The sequence below is a fragment of the Ovis canadensis genome, chromosome 11 (genome assembly GCF_042477335.2).
Source record: "Ovis canadensis isolate MfBH-ARS-UI-01 breed Bighorn chromosome 11, ARS-UI_OviCan_v2, whole genome shotgun sequence".
Lineage (NCBI taxonomy): Eukaryota > Metazoa > Chordata > Mammalia > Artiodactyla > Bovidae > Ovis > Ovis canadensis.
In genome coordinates, this window is record NC_091255.1 from 32,174,709 (window position 1) to 32,181,303 (window position 6,595).

The following is a 6,595-nucleotide window of genomic DNA, read 5'->3' on the forward strand; positions in this document are numbered from 1 at the left end:
GTTTCGAGAGCTCAATGCTACAGGAAGATCAGAGATGAACTAGACCAGGGGACTTCTTGAAGTCAAGGACTGTCCTTTATTTATCTGGGTATCCCCAGCATCTCTCCAGAGCTTGCTGCATAGTAAGCGTTTAATCCACAGTAGTTGGTTAAATGGAGGACCTGGGTATAGGCAATCAAGCCATCCTTTAGAGGCCTCCATGGGGTTTAACCTTCGACCCCTTTATTATTTATAATATCTGGGCTTTTCATGCAGATATTCCTTTTATGGGCTGTGTGTTTTGACCTTTGTATCCAGAGCTTCAAACTATTTCTATGATGCCTAGCTGAGACCCACCAGACAGAGCACAAGCCTCTACCTTGCCCTAGCCTTACTCCTGCGTCCTCCTTATGCTCAAGGTCTGTGAGTGCCTGCTGTCAGTGAGAGTGCTAATGACCAGTCAGTCCAGGGCCTAGTGACTAAGCAGTCCCCGCAGCCTGAGAACCTGCAACTTGGCTTTAATGAATCCTCTTCCTGTTTCCCTGGCAGGCTCCTGTTAACTCCCTCTCCATCCTCAAGGCTGCCTGCCCGGGTGGCACTCCCTGTCTCTGTCTTTATGGCCCCTGGGTAAAGATGCTAAGTAAATACAGAGGGAGGTTTATCAAGGTTGAAATCTAGCCTATATAATTAATCTGTTTGAAGCTTCCCACCTCCCTAATTATTGTTAAAATGGATGGGCCCATTCAGCTGGGCATAGCTACTTCCCCCCATCATTTTCAGAGTTCCCAAGGGGGTGGAGAGATGAGCTGGAACCCGGCCCCACTGGACTGCAGGAAGGAGTCCCCTAGCTCAATGGCCTGATTCTAGGAACCCATAAGAGAGGAAATGCTCCATCTCCCTTAACCCCAGCCTGTGCGGGCAGAGCTGCCTGGAGGAAAGGGGTGACAGTCAGTCTCCAGATCTATGAAATGAAAGGATTGAAAAAATGATCTGGGATTTATCTGGTGCTGACACTGCATGTCTCTGCTCTGCGGTGTGACTCTGGGCTCAGCCCAGCAGCCCCAGAGTAGTCTGGGAGGACCCTAAGGCCAATCCCTCTCCACCTTCCTCTTTCTCTCTCCTTTTTCTCTGTTTGAACATGGGGATCCCTAAGTCCCGGGTAGATGTTTACACAGCGGGGGGCCGTCACTTCCCAAGCTGTCTAGGGAGATAAAAGGCCAGGGACAAATAGAGGCTTGGGCCATACTTCCTGTACTTACGACAGGTCTGATCTTAGCTCATCCTAGGCTCAAATCTGATCCTCAGAGGCTGGAGCTAGGAACTGAGATGGGGTGGCCAGAGCTGCCTGTCTCCCCCTCTGGGATACACTGGGTAGGAATCAATATGCAGGTAGGCCCTTCCACATCTGTGAGTTGGTTGAACAGGCAGGTTCAACCAACTGTGGATCAAAAATAAATAAATAAATTTTTTGGAGGTACCAAGAGGCTTGAGGGAATACCCAGAGCAGGGACTGAACCACAGCTATGAAATTGCAAACACTAACCACTAGACCACCAGCGAAAGTCACTCATGTCGTGGTCATGGACTGTAGCCTGCCAGGTTCCTCTGTTCATGGGATTTCCCAGGCAACAGTACTGGAGTGGGTAGCCATTTCCTTCTCCAGGGGATCTTCCTGATCCAAGGGTCAAACCCTAGTCTCCTGTATTGCAGGCAGATTCTTCACCGTCTGAGCCACCAGGGAAGTCCAGACCCCCAGGGAAATCCAGAGAACTCTTCAATATATATATATATATTAAAAATATTCCAGAAACTTCCAAAAAGCATAACTTGAATTTGCTGCACTGGCAACTACTTACATAGTATTTACATTGTATTTATAACTATTTAACAACATTTACTTTGTATTTGCAATTATTTTCACAACATTTAGTTTGTACTTGCAATTATTTTCACAACATTTACTTTGTATTTAGAACTCTACATAGCATTCACATTGTACTAGGAATTATTGGTAATCTAGAGATGATTCGGAGAAGGCAATGGCACCCCACTCCAGCACTCTTGCCTGGAAAATCCCATGGACGGAGGAGCCTGGTGGGCTGCAGTCCATGGGGTCGCTAAGAGTTGGACACGACTGAGCGAGTTCTCTTTTCACTTCCATGCATTGGAGAAGGAAATGGCAACCCAGTCCAGTTTTCTTGCCTGGAGAATCCCAGGGACGGGGGAGCCTAGTGGGCTGCCATCTATGGGGTCGCACAAAGTCAGACACGACTGAAGTGACTTAGCAGCAGCAGCAGCAGAGATGACTTAAAGTATAGGGCAGGAATGAGTATTCCCAGCAGTCCAGTGGTTAGGACTCCGAGCTCTCACTGCCAGGGGCCTGAATTGAATCCCAGTTGGGGGAACTAAGGTCCCCCAAGCTGAATGGTGCTGATCTCGGTGAGGCACCAGTGAGCTGTGGTGTGAAGTGAGATTTAATTCCCTTCCCAGGTATTAAATCTGGGTAGCCCAGATCAAAACCAAGAATCTTAACGACCAGACCAGCAAGGGCTAGGAGCTAGAAGCTAATTTTCCCTGGATCCTTGCCCCCAATGAAAAACACATTTATCTTGGAGGCGGAAACTGTAAATGCAGGTACAATTTATTATTATAAACATAGCACAACAACAAGTGGGAGAGCACTTGGAGAAACGGTTTGTTCAGTTGAGATAGGAGCAAGGCAGAGACGCACAGAGGGAGAGGAAGTGTGTGGGTATTCCCCCCAGTGAGGGGGAACAGCAAAGTAAAGAGGCAGTGAGGTCACATTTGTAGAGGTCAGTTCTTCTGAGTCTATGTCTTCCTTCAGGCCAATTATCTGGTTTCTTTTCCCACACCTGACCTATCCTGGGACCCTCCCCTGGGGTGCACATGCACCCCTCAGCCAAGTTGGGTCTTGAAGTGAAGGCTTCTGGGAGGAGCAAGACTCAAGATGGCCTGGCGTTATCCCTTGACTTTTGACCCACAAGGAGCCTCTTTTGCGCATGTGTAGTGTCTCCCTTGTCCTAAAAGAGGAGGGCCTGGACATCCCTTAATCCTTTACTCAGATAGGGTTCTGCCCCTCCTTTGTCCTTACCATGACTATTACCTTAAGTTGTTTACTAGTGACAAACACTGGCTCTTTACTCTGTTTCTGTTATTATTTCCATTTTGGAGGACAAACAGGAGGCTGATTGTAAATGCCTTAACTGGAGCCCACCTATCTCTTGTCTCAGAGAACGAAAACAAGAGGTTAGTTGTAAATGCCTAACCTGGAGCCCGTCTATCTCCTACATCGGTGTGGCCAAGAATAAATAGATAAATCCAGCATAAGGGAAAGTGAAAAAGCAAAAGTTGCTCAGTCGTGTCTGACTCTTTGCGACACCATGACTCTTAGCCTGCCAGGCTTCTCTCCATGGCAAGAATACTGGTGTGAGTGGCCATTCCCTCCAGGGGATCTTCTCAACCCAGGGATCAAACCTGAGTCTCCTGTATTGCAGGCAGATTCTTTACTATCTGAGTCACCAGGGGAAGTCCACAGTCTACAATGTGCAAGAACTATGGCTTTTTTTTTTTTTTGCCTCACCACAGGGCTTGAGGGATTAGTTTCTCAATCAGGGATCAAACCTGGGGTCCCAGCAGTGGAACTGCAGAATGGTGGCTCAGAGCGTAAAGCCTCTGCCTACAATGCGGGAGACCCGGGTTCGATCCCTGGGTCAGGAAAATCCCCTGGAGAAGGAAACGGCAACCCACTCCAGTATTCTTGCCTGGAAAATCCCATGGACTGAGAAGCCTGGTAGGCTACAGTCCATGGGCTCGCAAAGAGTCGGACATGACTGAGTGACTTCACTTTCACTTTCAACCACTGGACCACTAGGAAATTCCCAATACTATGTCATTTTATATCAGGGACTTGAGTAACCTCATATTTGGTATCTGCAGAGGAGGCGGGGTGGGGGGAGATGGAGTTTGGGGGAGTGTCCTGGAACCAATCCCCTGTGTATGACTATATGTGACTTGGTCTATCTCCATCCCTGATTCTTTCTCTATGTGACCTTGAGTAAGTTACTTACCTTTTCTCAGTGCCAACTTCTGTGGGAGAAGCATCGTGAGAAAAGAGGAGAAAGTCCCAGGTTTGTGAAATCAAGCTCAGATACCACTGAGTCTGTTAAACTACTTTTCAGTCCTGACAGCTGGAAGGAGTCACTCCCCCTCACCCCTCACCCCAGAGTTCTGCAAATATTTCCTTCAGTGTACTTTATTAGTTGGGGTCCACTTGTTTCTCCCCCAGTGATTGCTCTTGGATATTGTCAGGACTCATGGGATTTGTTGTTGTTGTTTCTTTGCTAAGTCACATCCAACTCTTTTGTGCCTCTATGGACTGTAGCCCGCCAGGCTCCTCTGTCAATGAGATTCTCCGGGCAAGAATACTGGAGTGGGTTGCCATTCCCTTCTCCAGGGGATCTTCTCGACCTGGGGATCGAACCCATGTCTCTTGCATTGGCAGGTGAATTCTTTACCACTGAGGCATCTGGGAAGCCCACTCACGGAGTTCACAAAGCACTATAATCCAACTCAAAATGGCTTTTAAAAGTGTGCTCCGAATTGGAGGAGGCTAAGAAAAAAATAACTAAATGCAGTGAGACCCCAGATGGGATTCTGGTACAGAAAAAAGACCCTAGGGGAACACCTAATGAAATTCAAATAAAGTTTATGGTTTAGTTAATAGCCATGTCAGTTTAGTTCAGTTGCTCAGTCGTGTCCGACTCTGTGACCCCATGGACCACAGCATACCAGGCCTCCCTGTCCATCACCAATTCCTGGAGCTTACCCAAACTCATGGCCATTGAATGGGTAATGTCATACAACTATCTCATCCTTTGTCATCCCCTTCTCCTCCTGCCCTAAATCTTTCCCAGCATCAGGGTCTTTTCGAATGAGTCAGCTCATTGCATCAGATGGCCAAAGTATTGGAATTTCAGCTTCAACATCAGTCCTTCCAATGATCATTCAGGATGGATCTCCTTTAGGATGGACTGGTTGGATCTCCTTGCAGTCCAGGGGATGCTCAAGAGTCTTCTCCAACACCACAGTTCAAAAGCATCAATTCTTTGGTGCTCAGCTTTCTTTATAGTCCAACTCTCACATCCATACATGACTACTGGAAAAACCATAGCCTTGATTAGACAGACCTTTGTTGGCAAAGTAATGACTCTGCTTTTTAATATGCTGTCTAGGTTGACCATAACTTTTCTTCCAAGGAGTAAGCGTCTTTTAATTTCATGGCTTGCAGTCACCATTTGCAGTGATTTTGGAGCCCGAAAAAATAAAGTCAGCCACTGTTTCCCCATCTATTTGCCATGAAGTAATGGGACTGGATGCCATGATCTTCATTTTCTGATTGTTGAGCTTTAAGCCAACTTTTTCACTCTCCTCTTTCACTTTCATCAAGAGGCTTTTTAGTTCCTCTTCACTTTCTGCCATAAGGGTGGTGTCATCTGCATATCTGAGGTGACTGATATTTCTCCAGGCAATCTTGATTCCAGCTTGTGCTTCTTCCAGCCCAGCGTTTCTCACGATGTACTCTGCATATAAGTTAAATAAGCAGGGTGACAATACACAGCCTTGACGTACTCCTTTCTCTATTTGAAACCAGTCTGTTGTTCCATGTCCAGTTCTAATTGTTGCTTTCTGACCTGCATATAGATTTCTTAAGAGGCAGGTCAGGTGGTCTGGTATTCCCATCTCTTTCAGAATTTTCCACAGTTTATTGTGATCCACACAGTCAAAGGCTTTGGCATAGTCAATAAAGCAGAAATAGATTTTTTTTTTTTTTCTGGAATTCTCTTGCTTTTTCAATGATCCAGCGGATGTTGGCAATTTGATCTCTGGTTCCTCTGCCTTTTCTAAAAGCAGCTTGAACATCTGGAATTTCATGGTTCACATAATGCCATGTACCAATGTTAATTTCTTGGTTTGGATAATTGCACTATGATAAAAGAAGATGTTAACATTAGGAGAAGCTGGGTGAGAGACATACAGGAAATCTGTATCATTATTGCAACTTTTCTCTATGTCTAAAATTAGGTTAAAATAAAAAGTATAAAAACCTACAAATTAATGCTGATCATTTAAAAACAAAAGCGGGAGAGGAGCTTACTGGTTTATATAGCTGAAGAGGGCACTAGTATATGGGTTGCAGGCACAGCCAGGTCCAGGCAACTTAATTGTCAGGAATTGTCCAACAACAAGATCCCTACTGTATAGCAGAGGGAACTACATTCAATATTATGTGATAAACCATAATGGAAAAGAATAGGCAAGGTAAAAAAAAAAAATATATATATATATATACACACACACACATATATTTCAATCACTTTGCTGTATAGCAGAAATTAATACAACATTGTAAATCAAATGTATTTCAATAAAATTTTTTAAAGGTAGAATTAAACACTCATGACAAAAAAAAAGGAGTTCTCTGTCTCTCTCTTTTTAATTTTCGGCCGCATGACACGTGGAATGGCATGCAGGACCTTAGTTCCTTCTACCAGGGATCAGACCCACACCCCCCTGCATTTGAGTGCAGAGTCTTAAA